At 45.3% G+C, this 25,705-nt stretch overlaps 1 protein-coding gene across 2 annotated transcripts in view; it reads right to left on the minus strand.

The window, feature by feature from the left end:
* The window catches only part of LDLRAD4 (low density lipoprotein receptor class A domain containing 4), a 391,087-nt gene extending 373,305 nt beyond the window's left edge, over nt 1-17,782 (minus strand). For both annotated transcript variants that reach the window (XM_019545527.1, XM_019545509.1), the window contains exon 1: nt 17,702-17,782. The gene's annotated coding sequence lies outside the window, so the exon portion shown is untranslated. The remainder of the gene's footprint in view (nt 1-17,701) is intronic.
* Nucleotides 17,783-25,705: the final 7,923 nt, after the last annotated feature.

The following is a 25,705-nucleotide window of genomic DNA, read 5'->3' on the forward strand; positions in this document are numbered from 1 at the left end:
AATGGAACCCAGTACAAGCGAGGGGATGGGAAAACTCCATCCCTAGCTGCATAGCCGTTTTTAAAGAAGCGCCCAGCATCCTCCAGGGATAGAGCAAGAGATAGCTGGGTTCCAAACCCAACAACCAACTGATGGTCATCATCAGGACGATTGGGCATGTCACACATTCAATTTACGGCACCATATAAACCAGCCACAAAGATGCTACACATTTTTTGAGGAATATCTGTGTGGCTGATCTACCATTTTATGGCATCATAATTTTGGAAAGCGTGTGGTATGCCATTATTTCTGGTGTGATTAATACATTCATTGTGCCAGAACGTAGGCCAGAGGCTTGGAAGTCTGAGGAGGAGAGGGGTCATACATTTTGTAATGTTTTGTCTATAATTATCTGAAGTCCTGACTGCTTCCTAAAAGGTAAGGTAGAAAACATTTTCAGATGAACTCTCTCTAAACATATTACAGGCAAAAATGGCAGTCCTGCTTATTGTTACAGTGGCTTGTAATGTTACCAAACATTAACCATTTTGGCTGAAATTATCCATGCAAAATGTCTGCCTTGGGCTTCTTGTTTTTTTGGCAGGGCGGAAGGGATGGAGGGATTTTAGCCAAACCATTTGCCAGTTTCCATTAATATGAATAGGGAAGAATGCCATTTTGCCTGTTTGAAATAAACCTTTATACTGTTTCTTTGAAAAGTCTGATGCTTTGAAGCTGGGATGGTCTAAATATTGGGGGGAGGGGAGGTGGATCATAATCCGCATTTGCTCAGTAGATTCTTGCTAGAGCTTAACTGCTGACATCTCAAATGATTCTAGCATCACCAACCATGTTAAAGACATTCCCACTCTTAAGGATAGACAAGACTGAACATAGAGCATCCTCACAAAGCAACTGAGCTCCTCAAAGCCTCCCCAGTAAAACTACACAGTCCTCTAGAGATATAAGGACTAAGAAGGTTTTCCCTGCAAAGACTACACAGATCAGGAAAGTGGCACCATGACAGTGTAAATCAATATAACATGTATAATTTAAGGAAGGTTCTCATTTTTATTCAGGACAGAGAAGACATTAATCATATTCCTAAACTATCCTAAAACCTAAAAAGTTGCACAAGGACAACTGTGCTGTAAACTAACTCCAATTGTAGGCAGGCATGGGTGATTGGTGCCTCCTGGCTCTGGGGAGGCACCAGTGGCTGATCGCTGAACTTGGAAGTGCTGATGGCAAACCAGAAGTGCCACCAGCACTTCTCAGGCAGGGCACTGGCCAGTGTTCCCCACTCCCCAGCCAGCGAGGGCCAATTTTGAGGGGGGCACATACTACCCCTACACGTCACCGATGTAGACAGGTAATGTAAAGTTATGTCAAGCTGACCACTGAAAGGATTAGGTATTGTAAAGTATCTGTGGTTGTCACACCCTTATGAAAACTCATCACCGTCTACCCCAACCCTCCCCAGATCCATGAGGAAATGGCAAAATTTGAGACATCACTGCAGAGCAAGGCAGTGCCAAACCTAAGGATTCTTCACTACCAGTTCCTACTATTACAACCATAAAATCCATTTTAAAGCAACTATCATTTCACAAACATATCTTCCTTGTAATAGAAAGGCAGGGAAAGAGCAGCTCCAGTAACCACACTTCTAACTAAAATATAGTTAAAAAAAATCTATGGTTGTAAAAACAATTTGATTAACCTCATCATGGCTACTGTATTTTAGCCACATTTGACCAAGAGTAATAAATGACACTCTGCCTTGCAATATTTCTTGGAAACCACAGTACAACTGACAATTACAGCTGGGTCCAATGAGCAGGAGCATGCCTTTGCAGCAGCACAAAGAGTAGTGGCAGTTTTGTGCCACAGTGCACACGCCTGCCTGTATGCTTTGCACCCCTGTTCCATGTGCTGTGAGGGGTTGAGGGTGGGGCACAGGGTGCATCAGCAGGGACTAGCCATCCACTGTGCTGAGGCACCCTATGTCCCAGCCAGCCAGGGAGCAGCACATGGAGACGGGGTAGCAGGCAGCGCAGGGCTGGCTGCTTCCTGGGCTCCACACCCTGTAGAGCTCTGCAGTGAGGCACCCTGCCCCCAGCCAGCGACTCTACAGCTGTCTGGGGGACAGGATGCCTCCGCACAGGGCCTCCATGTACCTCAGCTCAGGGCTGCCTGCTCCCCTGGTCTTGAGGCACCCTGCACCCCAGCCAGACAGGGGGCCTCCACAGCTCACGGAGATGGGGCTCTCCCGTGTCTGCATTTGTCCCTGTGCCCACCATTTCAGTGTGGTTTGCACTGCTTTTTTTTCCAGATTCTTTTTTTTTTTTTTTTGCTGCTGGGATTTCCCAGTAGCAAATTTTGCCCCGGCACTGCAAATTAGCAATGCTGCACACTGATTAACATGCAACTTGTGCAGTTTGCATCACTGGAAAGAGGTCTGCAGTGGCACAAACCACACGTGCCTGCACATCTGGATCCAGCCTATTAGTAGCAACATGCTTGTGCCCTGCTGCTACGCTGCTCTTAAGTGGCTGTTGCTATTGCAGGGATGTTTGAATATACAGTATGAAAAATGTTACAAGGAGAAATGTTGCTGATCAGAGGCTGTTGTTCTCACCCTGTATTGCTACAAATGCTCACCGACTGTATATGAAAAATGCTGCGCGTATGCCAATCGTCAAACTAGCTATTCGTCTACCATACACATGACTATTTTTCAAGGTGGGATAAAATCTAAATAACTAGACAATAATCAAGTATGGCAGAAAGAAGATAGATATATTATATCGTCCCCTCCTGACAATTTAGGCACTTAAGAAAAGTATCTTACAATAATATTCCTTATCATATGAGCCCCAGAAAGCAATATTCACAGGATCATAAGAATGAAACACCACCATAATACTAACTACATGAAATAAAAGTCATCTGGCTTCTATACTTTCAATATCCTATATCTTCTAGTGGGTTTTAATAGCAACACTAGTTAACACCATCAACATCTCCAGTGCAATGCCTAATAAATTAACCTAAATGTAAATGTTCAGGTTTTATTCACTGTGCAAGAGTGGGTTTAATTTAATATTCAGGGTTTGAAAATTAACAAACAAACAAACAAACAAACATGTGTCAGTGAAAACATTATTTAAAACCTTGTATTTTGCAAGTTCTCACTCCATATTGAAAACCAGACGCTGGACATTAAAAAATTATAAATAGATCTTTAATTTATGATAGTCAAAACAAGATAATATCATGAATTAGACTTTTTACCTGAACAGTTAGGCTTGTCTGTGCTATGAGATAATTAGTTTCAAAACAAAAGGAAATTAGTCTGCTGTTTGTGTGTATTTTTTTAAATATTACTTCCCCCCTCCTCCCACAGTGATCAAATACAGCCTTTAAAACAAATGATCCAACCATTATAGAATCATCATGCACATAGGTTATTTTTTTCTTGTAAGTAAATATTTCACTTGATCAGTTTAACAACTTTTAATTGCAAAAAAAATGATCTCAGAGCATGCCACTCTCAAATGATTGCACCTATGCACAAACAGCAATGCTGAATAAAACTATGATAAAAAGCCTTAGTTGTACAAAGCATAAAATGTTTTGCCTAATACTCCAAAGTACTGGTGCACCTTCCTTGAAAATCCCTAGTCTTTGTCATTTGACATTCTTAAAGCAAAAATAAGTATTATGGGCTCCAAGACTGTTACTACTCTTTTCAGGACTGGCTTTATTTTCAGGCTATCATTTCCTGGAATTGAATCCTTTTGCTTTATTTTTTTTTAATATATGTTTCTTAATATGCTGTCATAGTCTTGATGGGGCAGTGGCTTCCCACATACAGACACACTGCCTCCCTTTGCAATCCCCACTTGTTCCATGCAAGGAGTGGGCTACCAAACTAGGCCCTCTATTCCTTGGTTATGCAACAGATGAGATCACTATAAACAAAGTCAGATGGTTTCAGAATGGAAATCAGGAATTTTGAGCACAAGAATTTGTTTTCCTCTTACTTTAAAAATTGCTTAGCAAGCATTTTTATCAATCTACAGGGAGAGGTGAAAGCTCAATGTATGTAGCCACTAACTAGCTCCAATCTCTGCGACGGGGGGGGAATATCATAAAAAAAATGTACAGTATCATTTATCATCTCACTTCTGTTACTTTTATGAAGCTGGCATGCTCTCTCAGATTTATTCACACAAACACTAGAAGATTCAGGGTTAAGGACTCTGTTCCATTTAAATGAATGACAACATGCTGACACTGTTGCAGGAGCCTGAGCAGCTTGCATTCACACACAGGAAGAAAATCGGGCAGAATTTATTAACAAGAGTTTGTGCTTTTTACATGTTACATGTACTCTCACACACAACACACATTCTACATGACAGGATCTATTGAATTCTGTAGATAGTTCTACATACCAGGGTCACATTTCTATTTATTGTATAATGCAACTCTTACATCATACTTTGAATTAACTGTACTTTTTAAGATGTGTTATTTCACCCGGGGGAGAGGGTGTGTGTGAAATCTTTAGTATAGTGCACAGGGTTTGGCCATGTGACAAGAGAGGAGTTATACACCTTAAATCCTCAAACATCACATGGCGGGCGAAAGGATGGAATCACAGTAAGTGCAAGAACTTAACCTGTCCACCTCCATCACTGTTCAAATGAGTATCAGTTTTCTGGCTTATTTGCAGATAAATCTAAATGTGTCATGTCACCCTGATCAACATATCATTTTCCAAATTATGAATATTAACCAAACATAAAAAGGTGAGTGGAAGAGTTAACAATTAAATATAATAAATATATTTTAAAAAGCTATTACTTAATGGCACCATGGCATATTCCCACAAATTATTGTGGAAAAAAATTACTGATGAGTGAAGCTATTCTATAATTGGGGCTGCTAACATATGACTCCTAAGTCTAGCTTCAGGTTAGTTCTAGAGAGATAGAAAAGTCTATCAATAACAGTGGTGACCCGTAGGGGGTGCATGAGAGTGCTGATGCACTCCCTGACCAGCCGCGCTTGCTGCTTAGGTGATAGGCACGGGGGGCAGGTGGGAGGGCCAGTGCCCCCCTTCAAGCGCCAGCTGGGGAGTGGGAGCGCCCACAGCAATCAGCCACCTTGTGATCAGCCGTGGGGGGACCCCCCTCATCAGTAAGATTGACCGTAGAGGGACTCCCCGCCACAACCCTGGTCAGCAAGATTGGTTGTGGGGGAGGATTTATTATTTACTTATAAAAGTATAGAACACAACATGTTACTGTGGTGCTCTGGTGAGGTGCTGGAGGACTGGAAAAGGGCCAATATGGTCCCCATTTTCAAAAAAGGGAGGAAGGAGGACCCAGGAAATTACAGGTCTGTTAGTCTTACCTCGGTCCTAGGGAAGCTCTTTGAGAAAATTATCCAGGAGAACATCTGCGAGTGGCCAGAAGGGGAGACCATGATTAGGGGCAACCAACATAGGTTCATTAGAGGCAGGTCCTGTCAGATCAACCTGGTGGCCTTCTATGACCACGTCACAAAATCCTTGGACACAGGTGTTGTGGTGGACGTAGTCTTTCTGGACTTTAGGAAGGCCTTTGACACTGTCTCACCCCATTCTCATTAAAAAATTAGGCTACTGTGGCCTTGACCCCCACACAGTCAGATGGGTCACAAATCGGCTGGAGAGCTGCACCCAGAGAGTGGTGGTGGAGGGGACTTTTTCGACCTGGAGGGATGTGGGCAGTGGGGTCCCCCCAGGGCTCGGGCCTCAGGCCCACACTGTTCAACATCTTCATCAGCGACTTGGACGAGGGGGTGAAAAACACCTTGTTCAAATTTGCAGATGACACTAAGATGTGGAGAGCAGTGGGCATGCTGGAGGAGAGAGACAGGCTGCAACTAGATCTGGACATGTTACAGTGGCAGACAGCTGAGAACAGGATGGGTTTCAATACTAACAAGTGCAAGGTATTGTGCCTGGGGAGGAAGAACCAGCAGCAGACCTACAGGCTGGGGAACTCCCTTCTCATCAGCACAGAGGCAGAAAAGGATCCTGGAGTCATTACCGATTCCAAAATGAACATTGGCTGCCAATGTGGGGACACAGTCAGGAAGGCTAACCACACCTTGTTATGCATCCACAGATGCATCAAAAGCAGATCCAAGGAGGTAATCCTCCCCCTCTATATGACATTGGTCAGGCTGCAGTTGGAGTACTGCGTCCAGTTCTGGGCGCCGCATTTCAGGAGGGATGTGGCCAGCATCAAGAAGGTCCAGAGGAAGGCCACTCACATGATCAGAGGCAGCAGGGCAGGCCCTACAATGAGAGGCTACAAGACCTGAACCTATTCAGCTTCCACAAGAGAAGGCTGAGGGGGGATCTGGTGGCCAAGGGGGACCAGCAGGCAATGGGAGAGTCTCTGTTCCCCTGAACACTACCAGGAGTAACAGGGAATAATGGCTATAAGTTGATTGAGAGTAGATTCAGGCTAGACATCAGGCGGCACTATTTCACTGTCAGGGTGGCTAGAATCTAGAACCAACTTCCAAGGGAAGTGGTGCTGGCTCCTACCCTAAGGGTCTTCAAAAGGAGGCTAGATATTCACCTGTCTGGGGTTATTTGACTCCAGCATTCTTTCCTGTCCGTGGTAGGGGGTCAGACTTGATGACCTGCTTAGGTTCCTTCTGATGCTACCCCCTATGAAACACAGAGTAACTATATCATTTCAATATTGAACATCTAGTGTAGGGACAGAAATTATACATAAGCAGGTATAAGTGATCAGAAACCAGTTCAAATCTGTAATACAACAAGTTCAGTGTACATAAACCTCTTTCAAAATGGCTAAAACCAGTTTAAGATAAACCTGGACAGATGTAGTATTGGGCTTAACTGACCTAAGTTAAATCACTTTATTGAAATTCTGGCCCACATCCCCTTCATATACAAGTAAACTCACAGTGCCCCAGCAACCCTGAATGCTTTGCACCTCCCCTACAAACACCCCCTTGCAGGTTTGGCAGGCTAGCCTTGGCCCAAGCTATCTGCTCCAACTGAGCAGAAATGTGCTCTTACACCCCTCTCCTTCTGGCCTGGGCCACTGCAGGCATGTGACTGCATTTCCAAAGTGAATGTCTATTCACTTGCTTATTGGTTCAATCTCCGCAGTTTAGACTAACCTGCGAAGATTGAATTGATTCAGCCTCAGGCTTTTTGACTGCCTGTACTTAGCTGTAGTGACCATCTGTAGTATCATCTTTCATATATGTTAATAGAAAAGGGTTAAAATGCATAGCCAATAATCTTCAGATACTCCTATTTGTAGTACATACAGTGAAGTCCCACAGACTACATTTAACCTGTCTAAAGAGATTCCTAACAGTCTTCCAAAGAATTACGGAATACTAGATTTAATGTCTACTGCCTGAGCAAAGAAAATTAGATGCTTATTACTAAAATTACAAAGACATTCCCTTTCTAAAAAACAAAACAACCTACCATTCTTAAAGATTATGCAATGCAAAAGAAGAGACATAAACAAATATTTTTGCCAAATGATCCCACTGCACAGGAATCAAGTACGACTCCTGCAAATCATATCTCAACTGTTGCTCACACAATCAGTGCCATGTCACAAAGTAACTTCACATAGGTTTAACACAGTGTACTTGGTTCCTACCACAGCTCCCTCCCTCTGCCTTTCATCTTTATTCCATTTCTTTCTTCATACCACATGCAAAAATTAAAGTCTGTTTTACAAAATTCCTGTTCAGGGCCAAAGGATGTCTCTCCCACAAGTTTGTTTTTAACGTAAAATAGACTTTCATATTTTTATTCTTACCATACAATTAAAACTATAGACTATGCAAAATAAAGGCATAAAGATACATTGCATTAAAAACCTAATAGACTGGTAAATGTAATGGACTCAAAAATGTCCTACAAAAATCCTATGACACTATTAAAATGATTTTGGTGCCCACTGAAATCCTTCCAGTCAGCCAGCTAAAGAACTGTAAAACAAAGCTCATTTTCCAAATTGCTGTTCATAAAATAGACGATAAAACTGCGACACCAGAATCTAATGCAAGTTCTTCAAATAGGAATTCTATCCATTAACTACTGAATTGCCAAAATGTTGCATTCCATAAACAACCCTATCTTCCTGCTTCTTACACACACACACACACACACACACGAGTCATATCACAAATTAATCTTCACAATAGCCCATTAAGACAGACCATTATTCTTCCATGTGGGAACAGAGGTACTGTTATATGACTACTCAAGGCTACATAGTGAGTCGCTTTTAGAGCCAAGATAAAAACTTTATAGGAATCCTGCCTACTCATCCCATGCTCTGATCGCCTGATTTTTTCACATGTACAAAAGAACCAGGACAGGGAAACAAAGAAAATAAAAATAGAGAGATTCTCTAGACAGAAACTTTCAATTTCCTAGAGTGAGAGATGATGGATGCTTGGCACTTAAAAATCTCTTCATGCTAAGGCAGGCCTTAGTTTAGAACAAACAGCTTTTTAAACATCCTGAAAGTGCTTCCTCTTCCAAAAATATTGACTTCCTGCCAACATCTGTTATGAGGATGGCCCTCTGGTTTCCAGGTGACCCCCACACTGGAACTGAACACACTGAAGAGGCCTTTCTCTTGCTCCCTAATTAAACAGCCTGGGAACCATGAGTTCACAAAACAAACAGAAAAGAGGTGTTGCTGCACATTCTCTACAAAAAATAATACTTGATGATACAAAACAGCACAAAATGCAAAGCTTCCTTATTGTGTGGAATCTTGATGGAGCAGCTGAAGGAAATCAAAGTTATCTACAGAAAAAAACAGTAATGAGAAACTTCTCATGGGATTCTCAAACGTTGCAAGGGTTACACAGGCACAAGTGGTATCCAAAACTGGCCAACTCATCCTCGTCCCATCTAATTCTCAAAGAACCCTGGTAATTATTTTCAAAGCTGACCAGGAAGCTTAGTATCAGAGATCCAGTTGAAACCAGTTTAATTGTGTAGATAAATACCTGTACAACATTTATAATATCAAACCAGCTATATGAACAATTAAGCTGGAACTCTTGTGATAAATTGTGTGTGTAGCCCCAAAATAAACCAAAAGCAACATTTCTTGTGGTTGTGAGATTGGAGTATTTCAACTACCAACTAGAATCTAGAAGGACAAGAACTTGAAAAATAATGGGGAAAAAAACCCACAAAATATATTGAACTTCTATAATACGAAGGTGAAACTCTGCAGAGAGGTTTGGTTCAGTTATGTTGCCTGCACAGATTCTATCACCCTCAACTGACTGCCCTCTGCAGAGCCATTTGCAGGAATGAGGGATGCACTACAGTAGGGGTGGGCAATTATTTCAGCTTAACAAGATTTGGTGAGCTACTGATGGCTGGATGAGTAGCCCCACCCCACCCCGATCACCATATTGGGACTGGAAGTCCCTCACCTTGCTCCCACTAATACTCCTTTTGGGAGGGGGGATTGCCATCTTAGAACCAGAAAAAACCAAATCATACACTAGAAGTCAAACACCTACTATAACATTTTATTACAAAAAATATTTTTGTCACGATCTGTGTTTCTATAGTCTATATAGAGGTGATTGTATAATAACTCAAAAATAAAGACCTCCTCTTGTATATTGTGTGTGGGAGATGTGAGGTGTGGTTGCAGGTGTGTGTATGGTGGGGTGTGGGAGGTGTGTGTGTATGGTGAAGTGTGCGGGGGTGTATGGTGGGATGCAGGGGGGGCATAGGGTATGTTGGGGTATGTGTATATGTAGATGGCAGTTGTGAGGACAGGGTGTGGGGGCACTGAGGGTGCTCATGTCCAGTGTAGGCACTAGTGCCCAGCAGGGCATGCCTCCAGAGAATGCAGTGCATGGGGTAGAGGGAAACAGCAGCCTGCCCAAGCCACCTCAATCACAGCACTGCACACCTGCACTCACACCAGGGCAGAGAAGGTAGCTGGCTCCAGCAGGGGGCTTCCCCTGGTGTGAATGTAAGATCTGAAGGCACATGGTACAGAGACCTTGCAATAGAGGCGGCTGGGCAGGCTGCACTCCTTGCCCCCATGCACAGTACTGGCCAAAGCTGTGCCCCACCAGGTGCCAGTGCCTGCACTGGGCACTAGGACCCTGAGTGCCCACCTCCTGCTAATGATGCTGGCAGCAGGGGCTGCACGCCATGAAGGAGTATGGGAGATTCCCACACCCACACCCTCCCTCACACCCACATCCTGCCCAGCCAAACTTCATGTTCCTGCTGCCTCCACCCAGCTGCAGCTCTACCACCCACTTCGCTTCTTTTGGTACAATCGTCCAATTTGCCTAGGCTTCTCTGAATCCTAGCCCCACCCTCCAGCATACCCTCTCCCCAGCTTCATGTCATCTGCAGACTTGCTGAGGGTGCACTCCATCCCATCCTCCAGGTCTGAAGACATTGAACAAAACCAGCCCCAGGACTGACTCCTGGGGCACACCACTAGTGGTGCCAACTAGACACTGAGGCATTGATTACTACCCTTTAAGCCCAACAATCCAGCCAGTTTTCTATCCACCTTAGTATGTTCATCCAACTATACTTCCTTGGCTTGCTTGCAAGAATGTTGTGCAAGACCGTATCAAAACCCTTGCTCAAGTTACATCTGCTGCTCTCCCTGCATCTATAGAGCCAGTCATCTCATCATAGAAGGCAAGGAGACTGGCCAGCATAACTTGCCTTTGGTTATGCTGACTATTTCTAATTATTTTTAAGAACTTAGAGGAGAAGGTAGACTCCTTGAAGACCTGCTCCATGATCTTTCCAGGAACTGAAGTGAAGCTAACCATTCTGTAGTTTCCTGGATCCTCCTTCTTCCCTTTCTTAAAGATGGGCACTATACTTGCCCTTTTTTCCAACAGTCTTGGACCTCACCCAACCACCATTAGTTTTCAAAGATAATGGCCAGAGGCTCTGCAATCATATCAGCCAACTCCATCAGCACCCCGGGTCCATTGTATCCAGCCCCATGGATTGATACATTTGTTACTTCTGTGCATAAGTTTTCACAGATGCATTTATTGCTGATCCACTAATTTACTTATGACCTACACTTATTTAAAAACCAGAGTGCTGATAAATAAATCACCTTGAAATCAATCTTAAAACTCTGAGATTGGATGCTTCTTACACAAGTCATCACTTTTAATATAAAAAAGTGAACATGCACATTATACGTGGGCAAAATATCCAAGGAATCCCATGCTACTATTCTAAGTATAAAAAACTTTTTAAAAGAAACCATATTAGCTCTCTTATACCTTAAGAAGGGGACTGTACCTGGTGGTATTTCTGAAGAGAGGCACAGCCCAGTGTATGGAAAAACAGAATGGGAACCTGGAAACCTCTAACAAAATGCTTTTTCTTTGAAAAAGTTAATGAGTATTACTGCTCCTGTTACAGCAGTGAGTTCCATTATTAGCTTCTGACTATATATTATATAACTAAGTCTAAATTGTAGAAGGGGTAAAAAGACAGCATGTTTCTCTACAGCAGTAATTCTCAACCTTTTTGGACTCAGAAGTACTCCTCCATAAAGTTTGTGAATTGAGGGACATCCAATTACAAAAATAAATGTATAGGTTACACTGCTAAGTTCCTTTTAGAAGAGTCTGGCAGTGGAGATGGGGGATCATCCAGGCAGGGACAAGCCTGAGCCTGCATTTATATGCTTAGTTTATCCATTTACCTACTAACACCCTCATTTGCCTCCTCACACATCATGACACCCTTCAAAGGATCTGGTGGCACCCCAGGGTACCCTTGCAACCTAGCCGCGAACAGCTGCTCTACAGACTTTTATGTGTAATAAGCTGCCCAGTTGGAACCTCTGCGTGAATCTTTACAGAATTCAGCTTACATCCAAACATAATGGGTTTTCCTTTCTAAATTCAGCAATATTTAATATGACCATTCCAAAAAGAAGACCAACCCCAAAAACATACACATAACCCCCAAATATATGTTTTGCCAACAAATGATGCTCTATTATTTCCTCCTCCTTTCATGAGTAGTATCTGAATCTTGGGCTGCCCACTATTAAGAAGAAAGGAGAGTGAAATAACTCATCTACCAAAAAACCTCCTTAAGGGCTTTTGTAGGACAGGATAATTCATCATTTAGATGAGTAGATTCTAAGCCACTGAGGCAAGACCAGGTAAGTCATGAAGAGTTAAATAAATCTACTGAAATTCAGCAGCATTGCAAGCCATTCCAGACAATGGTTACTATAACCTACGCTAGATGTCCTCTGCCTAAGCACCAATGTGACTTTGTGGACTGCTGAGACTCAGTCTGTTGCAACTGGCATAAGTTGCCACAGGCGAGTAATCACAAGAAACTGACCTTGGCAAAAGCACATTTTACACTTCACTGCTGTTCAACTGTGTTAAACTAGAGAAGGGGGAGAGGGAGGGAGGGAAAAAGAAAGAATGAGCAGAGGGTAAGGGAAAAGCAGGAGAAAGACGATCACAGCAATTTTCAGCCACACCAATATTTTACTGCTGGGAAAGGGTCACCACTTACATGAGGAAACCAAATGAACCCAGCATCATTTTCAAACCACTCTTTAAAAAATTCAGTACTAAATTAAGACTCACTGCTGCCCAATTCTCTCTCTCCAGGGCTAAAACAGACCCAAAATATTTGAAAGGCAGATCATTTTTACTTGCTGCTATGCACTGAGCTACTGACCCAATAAGCAGCACATTTCTGGGCTTTTTTTCTTGAAGAGTATCCTGGGGTCATCAGCACAAGCAGATATATGAAGATTAAGTTCAACTGCTGAAGTGTGAAGCAAGAGATTCCAATCCTGATTTAAGTGCAAATCTCAGCACAACCATAACCACAAAGTTGTGAAGCAAGAGATTCCAATCCTGATGTGAGGGAGTGGGGCCAAGGAGTGGCTGTGAACTCCCTAGCGCCCCCTACCGTCACTCTAGGTGATTCAGCACCCTCTGATTCTTGCCCGCCACAACTTTGATGATAATTAGGTTTATATGAGAGGCTGCCTCTATCCCCTGGGTGAACGGTACATGTGGTCCTACCCCTACTCCATATGGGGTGCCTCTGCGCACCCCTGCCTTAAGGGCTATGCGTGCCTCCTTACCTCCCCTTTAGCATGCCCCAAGCCTCGCAGCTGTTCTCTGGACGTTGTTTGGTCCCTTGCCCTCCTGCACTCCCTCTGGCGCCCCAGGGCCTATCCCGCTCTGGTGCCCCTCTCTGGCACCCCAGGCCTATGGCGCGCTCCTTGTGCCCGCTGCCCCCTTCTGGGGCCTATGGCGCGCCTCGCGCGCTTGTTGCCCTCTCTAGGGCCTGTGTCATGCCTCGTGCGCCCTGCTGCCCCCTCTGGGGCCTATGCTACACTCTGCGCGCCTGTTGCCTGCCCTAGGACCTGTGCCGTGCCTCTCGCGCTCGCTGCCCCTCTGCGGCCAGTGCTGCCTCTTGCGGCTGCGGCTACAACCCCACACCCCAAGCGCCTTTCCGGCACTCCTCATGCTGTGCCTGAAGTGGCACTACGCACTGCGCCCCTACTGGGCACCAGGAACTCCCAAGCTGCTGGGGACCCCCTGTGAGGCCTCCTCACACCCCTACAGCCTCACCCAGTCCTCCAGTTTAACCATAACACAAGCTGAGCCCAAATGGCTGTAACAAAACCAACAAAGAGCCTTCTCGCTCGTAAATACAAACTCCCAGCCCTGTCAGGGCTTCCACCATACCTCTCTCTAGGGCTCTCTCCTCCCTAGCATCATCGCAGCCAGTCAGTGAGGTAAGGCTGCAACCACCCACTCAGGCTGCTCAGCCCAGCCACAGAGTTCCTGCTCCTGGGCCCAGGCCCGAGCTGTTATAAAGGGCCCGGCCCTGCCCCCTTCCGGTCACATGACCGGCTGGCTGCCATAGCAACCCGCAGCTGCACTGCCCTGTTGATTGACAGCTCTGTTACTTATCTAAGGCACAGCACACCTCAGTGCTCCTGCGACACCTGATTTAAGTGCAAATCTCAGCACAACCATAACCACGAAGTTGCTCCAAAAGGCCCCATAAGTGTGTGTGTGGAGGGGGGGGGGAGTCTAGCCGTCACTAGTGGCCTGCAGGCAGTTAATATGCAGTTCATGTGCTCCAGTGGTCATCTCTCCTGCCGCCACATTGCAGGAGGGCCCACAGGTCTGCATGCCATCTCCTAAGCCCACGTGGCTACAGCAGGGGTGGGCAAAATACAGCCCGTGGGCCACATCTGGCCCACCACCTGATTGTATCTAGCCCATGGGCAGGTGGCCACCAACTCATAGGATCCAGCCTGTAGGTGGTTGGCAACTCCAGCTCCAGCCACCATGTTGTGCCAGGCAGGCAGGCCAGCATTTACTGTGCAGGGCAGGCAGAACTCCTTCCGCCCAATGCTAACAGAGAAGCATCAGCTGTGGACCTGGGCAGATGCCCCAATTCCCACCCAGAATCTGCTGGGTATGTCCACAGGTGACGCTAGTGCCCACCTGAGGCTGCTTTCTGCCACACCAGGCAGGTGATGGCATAAGCTATGGATTTACTGAACAACTGTCACCTCCTCCAAAGAAATGGGACTTTGCAGCCCTGCACTGCAGCCTTAGGTTCCCAGGATCAGTGCTGACCCTCAGCCTTCCCAGACTTCTCCATACATTAAGGACGCCCTCTCCAAAAGTGTCGACCTTACAGACACTCTGGAGTCAACCATTCACCTCTTAAGAGACGTGTGGAGGTAAAGCAAACAATCCAGGCTCTGTAAGGATTTCAAATGCCAATTACGCTCTACTTAGCTAACAAGTGAAATCTAGACAAAATAATAGATGGCTATGTGTACTTCCTCCCCTTCAATTCCTCACCACACCTGAGAACTCTTTTGGCTCAAGTCTGAGTCCCTTAAGAAGCAAAAGATCACCCGCTTCTACACATGGCTTCTCTCCTTGCTTTCTTGTTCAGCCAGTTCCTTCCTTCTTTCATTTAAGCAAGATCCTTCTGTTACAAAAGCAAAGGTACTCTCTGCTCCTCTCCCCTGCCTGAGATTCTTATGTCTTTGTGAATCCCTCTCTGTCTCCCACCTTCCTGATTCTTGCTGGCTATAAGACCCAGGATTAACATTAAAAATCTGTATTCTGTACTTCGATGTTTCTCCAAACCCTAGCCCTTGCAGAAGAAGTTGGATAAAACTGGATTTACCTAAGTGGACATCCCATTGTCCCAAGACACTCCCTCCTGAGTGAAAGCCATGGAAGTTTAACAGCCCTCCCTTGTTGTCACTATGGGAGATATGTGATACCACCTTTGTGGATTTTCACTTAGCCATCTGCTGCCAGGGCTGTCAATGACCCAACAATTTTATAAGATCAATCAGAATTCATAAACCGTTCACAGAGACTCCTCAATTAGCACTCTTGGTTTTAAAGAATGAAAGCAGGGTTGCTCAGCCCACAAGCCAGATCCAGCCCCCGACAGTGTCATTTAGCCCAACATTTCTCAATCCATGGGTCACAACCCAAAAGCGAGTCACAAGAATATATGAAAGGGTAGTGAACAAACATTTAAAATGGACCAACAAACTTTAAAAATGGATTCTCCTTTAAAGGAAAAAAAATGTGGAAAACTCTGGTTTTTTCCTTGCAGACTGGCAGAGCTCCAACCTGCAAGGGGCTGCTTGGGACTCTCCTCACCCCACACACTGTGAGGCTGGAGTTTGGGGGCAGGGGCCAGTGGGTTGGGAGTGAGGGGCACTGGGTCGGGACTGGCCAATGTTTACAAATGGGTCCCAGTACAAAAGAGGCTGAGAACCACCTATCTAGCCCATGGGTCTCCTTGCAAGCTGTATCCCTGTGCACTAGATCAGACATGCAGGACAGCATAGGGCCCAATCCTGGTAAAAGGAGCAGGGCAAAGGCAGTACAGGAACCAGAGCTCAACCCAAGTCAGGCAGGGATGGAGTAGGGTTCCCAGAGCCTGACCTTAACCAGGCAGAGATGGTGCGGGGTCCTGAGCCCAATCCCAGTGCACAGGGGTCGGGCCAGGCCTGATCCAGCCCACAGACTGGCCCCATGCCATTCAAAACCATGAATACCAGAGCACTGCTGAAGTAAAGCAACCCTGTGTCTAAACTGTGCATCTGGATCAAAAAAGATTCTGTGTCAGCTGCATATCTAAACCATGTTACTGACTGCATCAGCCTACTTTTCTCTCTCTCACACACATCTTGAATTTTGGTGATATCAAGGCTGAACTCCTAACATGAGGCTACCAAAAGGGCTACCAAAAAGGTTCATCCTTCCCTATAGTTTGCACAAGCATCCAGATTCCTGGAAAGGATAAGATTAATTCTGCCTATGGGCAGCTGTTCACAGGCATGGATCAAGTTTTATTCTGAAGGCCTCTAATGGTGTAGGTCTTAGATAGGGCTTAGGCTTTTAATGGTGTAGGTCTTAGACAGGTCTTAGGTCTTGAAGGTTGGCAATGATTTGAAGTTGCATCATCTTGTGCAACAGGATGATGCAAGTGGAAAAAAAGCAACAAGAAGAAGAAATTTATCCAAAGCTAACCACATCCCCAAGGTGTGTGTGCATTCATTGTTACTACCCCGACAATACGAGTTGCTTTCATTTTACACAAGAGCACCCTTATTTCACAGCAGACGCTTTAACCTGAATTTCCCCAATACTAGGGTGAATGGCCTTCCTCCCAGCCTGCAGTCAGTCAGCTCCCCCCGCCTTATAACCCCAACTCTGTTTATCTGTGAAATCCCTACTGTTAGAGCTGTTCCACTTTTTATAGTTTACTAGATCTTCACTGAGCCAGAGAATAAAACACTGAGGACACCTACACACATGCCCGACACCTGTTCCAAGGCATGCTAATTAGCACACATCAGAGTAGATTTGACTGAGTCTACTGGAATGGGGTAAGTAATACTCTTCAGCAGCCTTGCCATCTCCTGTATTCAGCGTCCCTGCACTTCAAAATGGCAGCAGGGGCACTTTAACTAAAGCCTGTCAACCAAGCTTTTGTTAAAGCGCCTCCGCTGCCATTTTGAAATGCAGGATTCTGCATACACGAGACACTGTGGGCACTTTAATTACAGTGGCTCCTGAGAGCTTCTCTAATTAAAGTGCCCTTCCTCCCAACCCAGAGCACATGTAAAGACACCCTGTATCTACAGCCAGCATACAAGACATTGAAGTTCAAGTCCTTGTCTAAGCCCTTGTCCCAGAACAGGGATATGCCAGGTGAACACTGTTGATCACTGAGCTATTGATTTTCTGGAAGCTCCACTTGTCCAGAATGGAATTTCTGGGGTCCTCAGAAATTTTTAACCAAATACAAATAATTCCACAAAATATGTCTGTCCTGCCAATTTAGGAACTTGTAGCACAAAAAACATAATGCCAGTTTTAAACAATTAGGGAATGAGTGTGTGGGTGTAAATAAATACACACCCACATGTATATATACACACACATACAGACGAAATCATGACATACCTTAAATATGATGGTATGCTGTGGTTTGAAATATTATTAGCATGGTTTAAGTTGATTGCATTATTCCAACAGGAACATCAGAGAAACAAAATAATCAACTCACCCAACAAGTTGTGAAAACTGAAGGATGCGTCCTCAGGACTAACACAATCAGTTATTTTCTTGTAGTTGTGAATGTAGATGGCAATCTAGTAGAAATAAAAGGAAAAAAATTAGCAGGCAATTCTCCCAGTACCTCAGTGCTTCCACAGCCCTTGAGAACCACTGCACTAGTCTGAATAGAGCAGTCATGATAAACTTTTCAGAAAGACTCCAGGACTGCATCCTTGTTGAGGCGCTTTAAACAATCGCATCAAGAGACCAGTATCTTCCACTCAGAGTTTTATATACCTCTCTCAACTCTCTCATACACAAAATATACAATGATAGAAGTAAAAGGCTTGAAGTCTTTAAAACCAAGTAAAACAGAGCTCTTGTTTTCTACTTCAGATATAATTTTGCAATGAGGAACTTGAATCTGTCTGTTTAAGCTTACTTTGCTTATATGGTCTTAGACCAGCTTCTGTCAAAAGAAAGTATAACATGGGTTCTGGGGGTTGTTTTTTATTTATTTATTGGGGGAGGGGTTGCAGAGGAGAGATGACAGATTTGCGACTTCACAAAATCAGTGATGCCTTTACATTTTTAGCCAAGGCTATGAAAAATATGTGATGTGTGACAAAGACTGCAATTCAACAAACAATTAAATGCATAATGTAATAAACAAATTCCCTAAACTGCTTGACCGTGTTGCATCATTTTTCAGTCCAGAGAACGGTGCTGTACGTTAAGCATACTTGATCTTCTGCAATACCCTTCCACTTTGGGATGTTATTTTTCAGTGGAACTTGCATCCTGACTTTTTCCTCATGCATTTTTGCAGACATTTATGCTGTATTTTTTCAGTGCTGATACTGCCTTTAAATGCTAAGCAATTTGCAAGTAAACTCACAAAAGCTTTTCCTCAGATTTCATAGGCATGTGTGCTGCCTCTCTCTGCACCCAGGCCTTGCCAATATGTAGGATTAAACTACTTTCCAAGGTTGAATAAGCCACCATCTGTCTATTTTGTGTGGTGCTGTGCGCCATCCGGGAGACTTGTCCCTCAGAGCGTGTTTCCACCATATGTCACTCTTGAGTGATCAGCCATGCCAAGACATTTGGGAAAAAAATGACAGTCTAGCTGGAAAACCCTTTTAGAATTCCACAGGATGTTCGCCAAAGCTATATTTGTCAAATAGCTCAGTCCTCCCTAACCTCTGACAGTATGGCTGAAACTTTATGGATACATTTTCCCGAAGCAGAAAGCACTGCAATTCAGATGATGCAACTACATTTAACTGTCCATAGCATGGGTACTTTTTAGTCTGCCTCAAGAGACTCAAGTGTAATGCATCCTGTAGACAGAATCCAGTGGGCAAACCTGGGAAGGTTTGAAATTATATCAGTTTTGCTTCTCATAATAGCAAAATTAACAAGAATAGAGAAAGAAAGAAAAATTCCAACATTTAGCACATGCATAAAACGATGAAGACTGCCACACTACCTTATTTCAGGCTCAGGATAGTTTCTGAATATGTGGCAGTTCCTAGAAATAGTTTACAAACTCAGAACAGCACTGTTCCCAAAGCCAGTTCAAGGCTGCTCATATGCTGTGACTCAACTGACTTTCAAAAGGCACTGGGTTATGTAACAATTAGTATAAAATGAGGATTGTACTAGATCTACTTCTTACTGGTAAGGAGGAACTAACTGAGAATGTGAAAATGGGAATATCTGAAATTAGTAACCACAAAGCTACCTGTTTGAAATCAGGTATGGGTTTAGAGAGGGCAGCAGCCCAAGTACTAGATACGAGACGAGTAACCTATGGGAATAAGGAATTTTGGTGCTGAGTACAATGAATAAAAATATTAACATCTACAAAAGACTGTACACAAACTTTTAAAATGTATTGATTTAAAAATAAAGGTTTGGATTGATAGTGACAAATATTAACGTAACCAAACAAGGATGCCCTATGTGTATTAAAGCATATGAAACAAAAGGCAGCAAAACACCAAATGAATTAATGATCACCACAAGGGATTGGAAACAGACAACAAAATTTTACAAATCCTCCCAAAGATGGAGGTACTGAAAAGACAATGTATCCAGTTAATATGAAGGGGAAAAGTGATAAATAATGATGGGTGTAGACGAAATGGGAGCCCTAAATCAAAGCAGTGGGTTTTAAAAAACACTGTTTCAATTTAGGTCTGATTAAACCCCCATGTCGTGCACACACCCCACTGAATTACCTGCCTTTCCGGCAAGGAGGGGAAAATGAAGCCTATAGGCAGAGTAGTCCCTGGGCTGCAGGGGAAGGAGGGGGCTGGTGTTTCCCTCTGCGGCAGCCCCGCTTGGTAGCACCCACCCTGGGGGGCACTGAAACTGCACCTGGCTCAGACAGTCCTGGGGGGCACTCAAACCATGGAGTGAAGCACCGGGCCCTCAGGCAGGCTCCTGGTTGGGGGGTGGGGGGTGATCAGGCTCACCACTTCTCGCGGGCAGAGTCTGCTTTCCCAGGCTGCTGCCAGGCTGCCTACAGGGCTTTCCGCAGAGCCGTGGAGCTGCACAGAGCCTGGTGCTTCGCTCCGCAGCTGTAGGGGCAGCAAACTAAAACTCTTTAAAGGATTTTTAGTTTGCTGTGTTCCAAGTCATTTAAGGCACGTTACACTGCCGAATTTCCTACAGTGGCTGGAATTAATGCTGAATATGCCGTCGAGGCATGCAAACACTGACACCATTAAAACAGTGCAAAAGCATTTAGCCTGCTTTAAAGTGTTGTGTACACATGCCTCTCATTTAATCCACACACAGCCTAAATGACCAATTAAAAATGGTTGATGCATTGTGCTTTTAAAATATGCCTCTATAAAATATAGTTAAAGAAAAGGAGACTGAAAAGCCAAGCATTCTCTGTCTGGACTATTGTCAATAACCAGATAGGGATATTTATAAAATAAGAAGTATTCAAATGTCCTCTGCTAATAGGAATTTTACAGTACTAAAATAATGGAAATGAAACCAAAGAAACATCAAACACATGCCCCCAAAAAGTCCCCAAGTACATCATTGATTGCTTTACTGGGGAAAGAACAAAGGGAACGTAAAACAGGGTTTACAAAAATTAACCACTTGCTCATATAACATTCTCCTTTCAATTTACTGGTAATGATTTCAAAGGCAGTATATTTTCACAAAGTTTAACTCTTCCTTGGCCTAGGCACAGAGAAAATGCTGCTCTCTCTAGTCAGCCAAGAAAAACTGAACACCTGGACACCATGGCATAAAATCTCAGGTGCCCCATTTCTCAATATTAAACTACTAATTTGTTCATTTGTTCTGCTTGAGTGAACTGTCCCTAAGTCCCTTCCCTCCATTCACAGGCCAAAAAGATCTTTCGGTTATATTGCACTGTAATTTTGGTGATACATGTCACTGACTGTCTACAATTCCAAATGAGAGTAAAAGAAAGCAAATTAAATCACTCTGTGCTGTAAACTGAGAAAAGGGGTGCTCTGGTGCAAACATTTGCTCAAAAAAGTTCACAAAACATGTCTGCTGTTAAACCTACCACAAGCTGTGGAACAGCTAATACGAAGATCCTCTTATACAGAGAAGAATATACAAACAGTATACACGGGGAATAAAACACTGACATGGGAAAAAAGAGATGTGTCCGGTATTCTCACTTTATTCTGAGTGTCATCATGTGTGCTAATGTCACTTGCTTGTCTCACACTACTTGAGACCCAAGAAAAGGGACCCAGTCAGTCTGATATCTTCAGAGAAACTCTGGTTGTTTCCAGTGTATTTAGCACCTAAATTGAAAGGATGTACTCCTCAGTCATAAAAGCACATTTGAAAAACTATTCTCTAAAAAATACTCAATAAATCTAAAGAATCACTATGGCTTGTACCTCCCAAGCTTTCAATAACTTACTAGCAGAGCCACAAGTTGGATGAGGGTGGGAAGAGGGGCCAACAGGCCACACGTTGGGTGGAGGGGGAGAGGGAACACAGGCCACACATTTGGGGGGTAAGAGGGGGCACAGGCAATGGGGGGGGCACATGCCTCCCAAGATTTCTGCACCCACCGTGGGACTGCAGTCGGGGTGGACCAGCTCTAAAGAAGTAGCCTCCACAGCCCAGCACATGGGATACTGTGCACAAGAGAGCACCACACCACCATTGCCACCAAGGTGGAGCATGGTGGTACAAAGTTGACCCCCCACTGCTGCCAGGAGTGGAAGCCATAGCACTGTGGCACTCTCTCCCATGCCAGGTCTCCCCTGCTGAACTACGGAGGCACCTCATACCCAGAGATGGTCCGGCCCCACCGCAGCCCCACACCCTGCTATGGGCACAGATGTCTCAAGGAGCACATGCCTCCACACACACTGTCTGTGACCCCATCCCCCCACCGATGCTCACACACCCCTTTCCCCACACACCCACTTCCTTGCTCACACTCTGAGAGCAGGGACTAGCACGTCAGGAGTGAGAGGCACCAGCAGAGCTGAGAGGCTGTGGGCCGGAAGTGAGGAGCACTGGCAGGATCAAGGAGCTGTGGGTTGGGAGTGAGGGGCACTGGTAGGGCTGGGGGGTTGGGGGTCAGAAGGGAGGGTCACTGGCACAGCTGGGGGGCTGCAGGTTTGGAGTGAAATGCACTGGCAGGGCTAGGGGGCTGTGAGTTGGGAGTGAGGGGCAACAGCAGGACTGGGGGGCTACAGGTCAGAAGGGAGGGGCACTGGCACGGCCAGGGGGCTGTGGGTCAGGAGTTTAGGGCACCTGCAGGGCTGAGGGGGGCTGTGTTCAATTGATAATTATACATTCTAATATTATATAAGCTTAAGTCTGTCTGTCCGTAATGCTTTATTCATGCTCTGATTGGCTGACAAACAGCCAATCAGAGCACAAAGAAGCATTCCAACAGAAGGCAGCCTGCCATCATGATGGTGGGAACACAGGAGACAGAAAGGGGGGTGAACCCAGCACAGCTGGCCTCCCCCACTCCCTGCTCCCTGGAGGTGGTGGCAACAGAACAGACGGAAGGGGTGGGGTAAGGCCAGCAGGACTGGCCTGTCCCCCCACCCCCCTCCAGCTCCCTGCAGGTAACCCAGGGTGGGAGCAGACCCAGACCCAACATGGAGAAAAAAGCCAGCTCCCTGCAGTATTGGGAGGAGAGTACAGCAGGCCCAGCCCACCCTGGCTCAGCCCAGCAGCTAAGTGGGTAGTGAGATTCCTCCCCAAGAATGGGCCTGGGCTCACTCTACCCCCGCTCCCCCCATGTCTGCCCTGAACCTGCTCCTCCTGTCCCAGCGCTGCTGTCGGGTCGGCCCGGGCCCACTGCTCCCCCCCCACCACAGCAGCCCAGCTTCTCCTCACTCTCAAGCCAGGTCTTCCCTTGCATCAGGCCCAGGCCCAGGCCCACTCCTCCCTTCCCCCTGCTGCTGTGGTGGGAGCAGGCCTGGACCCCAAGCAGCAGGAGGGAAGAGGAATTGGGCCTGGATAAGGGTGGGCCAGGGCTGCAACCCACTTGCTCCCCACCCCCATCATTCTTGACAGACAAGTGGCTAGTGTGTGTGTATATATATATATATATATATATATATATATACACACACACACACACACACACACACACACACACACACATATGCAGAGAGAGAGACAGAGAGAGACAGAGAGAGAGAGAGAGGCATCTCATTTTAATCATGGAAAAATGCAGATTTGGGGGTTTTCAATGAGAGAATCTGACATTTTTTAAATTATAGAATTTGCAATTTTTAAACAGAGTACACATACATCAAGGCTGCTCCAACATTCTGTAATTACAATGCATGAGAGCTGATTTGATTAATCAAGTCTGCTAAAGCATGGTAATTACTGTGCTCCAGCAGACTCTAGCACAGGGATGGGCAAAATGTGGCCCATGAGCCAGATGTGGCCCACCAGATCATTCTATCTGGCCTGCAGGGCCCCCCCAAAATTTAGAACATTAATATTTATCTGCCCCTGGTTGCCTGTCAGGCAGCCCTTGATGGTTTGCCAAAACTCAGTAAGCAGCCCTCTGCCCAAAATAATTACCCGCCCCTGCTTTAGCATCATGTGCATCAGCATTCCCATGCCGAAAAATGGTGGCTGGGGTGCTTTAAATAAAGCTTGATCTACAAGCTTTAGTTAAAGTACCCCCACTGCCATTTTTCAGTGCAGGAATGCTGATGCACATAATGCTCCGGGCACTCTAATTAGAGCAGCTCTCAGAGCCTCTCTAATTAAAGCACATTTCCCCTTGCCCTCCCCCCAGGGCATGCATGTAAATGTCTTTAGGCTAGGGACAGACATTATACATAAACTAGTTTAAGTGACCAGAAACTGGTTTAAACCTGTAACAGAACAGATGTTCAGTACACATAAACCAGTTTGAAAATGGCTGAAACAGGTTTGAGATAAATCTGGTTGAATGTAGTATCAGACTTAACTGATTTGGGTCAAACCAATTTATGCAATATCTGTCTGAGACCCCTCGCTGATTTAAGATAAACCAGACACCCCCAGCATCCTGGCATGCTCCCTGCGTGGGGCGGGGCTCTCTGTTCCTCAACTTCCTTCTGCTTCCTGGCTAGAGCTCTGGCAGAGCCTGTAGGTACAGCAGGGTCTGCTTGGTTTCCCTCTGCCCTACCCTCCACCCCCTCGATGCTTGCTGCTGAAGCAGGGATCCCCCTCCCTCCTCTCCCCCACAGCATGGACCTCAGCCCCACACACCCTAGGCATGTGGTAAGCTAGCTAATGCTGAGATGTGTCTGTGTGTGAGTCTCTCCAATCTCACTGGGACAGGCAGACAGAACAGTGACTGCTTAGGGCTGTTTGGAGCTAATCAACAGGTCAGCCAGTAAGCTGTTTAAGCAGAGTTTGAAATAATGGAGAGAGGCTATTGTTTTGCTAATGAAATGATAAATACTGTTATCAGCCCTTTGCTAGCTTGCTTGCCTGTCAGTTTGCTGCAGACAGTCTAAAGAAGCAGGAAGAGGGAGACTGAAAAGCTCTGCATCATCAACAGATGCATGTACTGCACACCCCTCCTTCCCTCAGAGTGCTAGATCCCAGCCCCGTGTTAGCAACCCTCCCACCCCCTAATCAGAGGCCCTGCTGGGGCCTGGCCACACCATGCCCCCAGCCTGCCGCTCAGGACTGTAAAAGGGAGGTTTGCTCTAGAGCCCCCCAGCTTCTAGCCTGAGCCACTGCAGGCACGTGCCTGCATGTCTGACACATCTGACATGTCTTTACAGTTGCAAAGTGATTTAGACTAGCCAGGCTGATTTAGCCTAACCTGCAAAGATTGAATCAATTCAGGCTCACACTTTTTGAATGTCTGTCCTTAGAGACTAATTATAGCAAAAGCTTTCTTATCTGGCACCCATGGGGAATGGGGGGTGGCTAGATAACAAAATATGCCAGCTCGAACAGGCATCTTTGCCCCGGGCTGTGGGGGCTCAGCAAAACCGGAAGTGCCACTGCGGGCACTTCCAGTTTCACTTTTACCTTACAAGCCGGCAGGCTGGTTAATAGAGGTAGGCCAGCTTGGAAGGTGCCGGTTAACGCAGCTTTAATGTAATTCAGAAATGCCTGATTTTGGGCTAACACAGCTAACTGCCCCTCTCTACTTTTTAAGAATTATTCCTACAAAGAAGCTTGTCAAATGTAAACAGTTGTTCAGAAACCATGCCTACAGGAAATCACTGTATGAAGCAGCTAAACAATTCTCTCATATAAATGCAAAACTCCAATAAGCCATCTTTTAACAACTATACAACTGATGTAAATAAAAAGCAGCTCTAGCAAGGTCTCCATCTGCAGAGGAAACTTCACTCAGAGAGTAACGCTGTTGAAGAGGTATTTACAAAAAACTAAGGTCAAAGAGTTCCTCATATTTGCCGCAGCTGGAGTACTGCATCCAGTTTTGGGCTCCACAATTCAAAAAGGATGTGGAGAAGCTTGAGAGAGTCCAGAGGAGAGCCAC

The sequence above is a fragment of the Crocodylus porosus genome, unplaced genomic scaffold (assembly GCF_001723895.1).
Source record: "Crocodylus porosus isolate Cpor-Errol unplaced genomic scaffold, CroPor_comp1, whole genome shotgun sequence".
Lineage (NCBI taxonomy): Eukaryota > Metazoa > Chordata > Crocodylia > Crocodylidae > Crocodylus > Crocodylus porosus.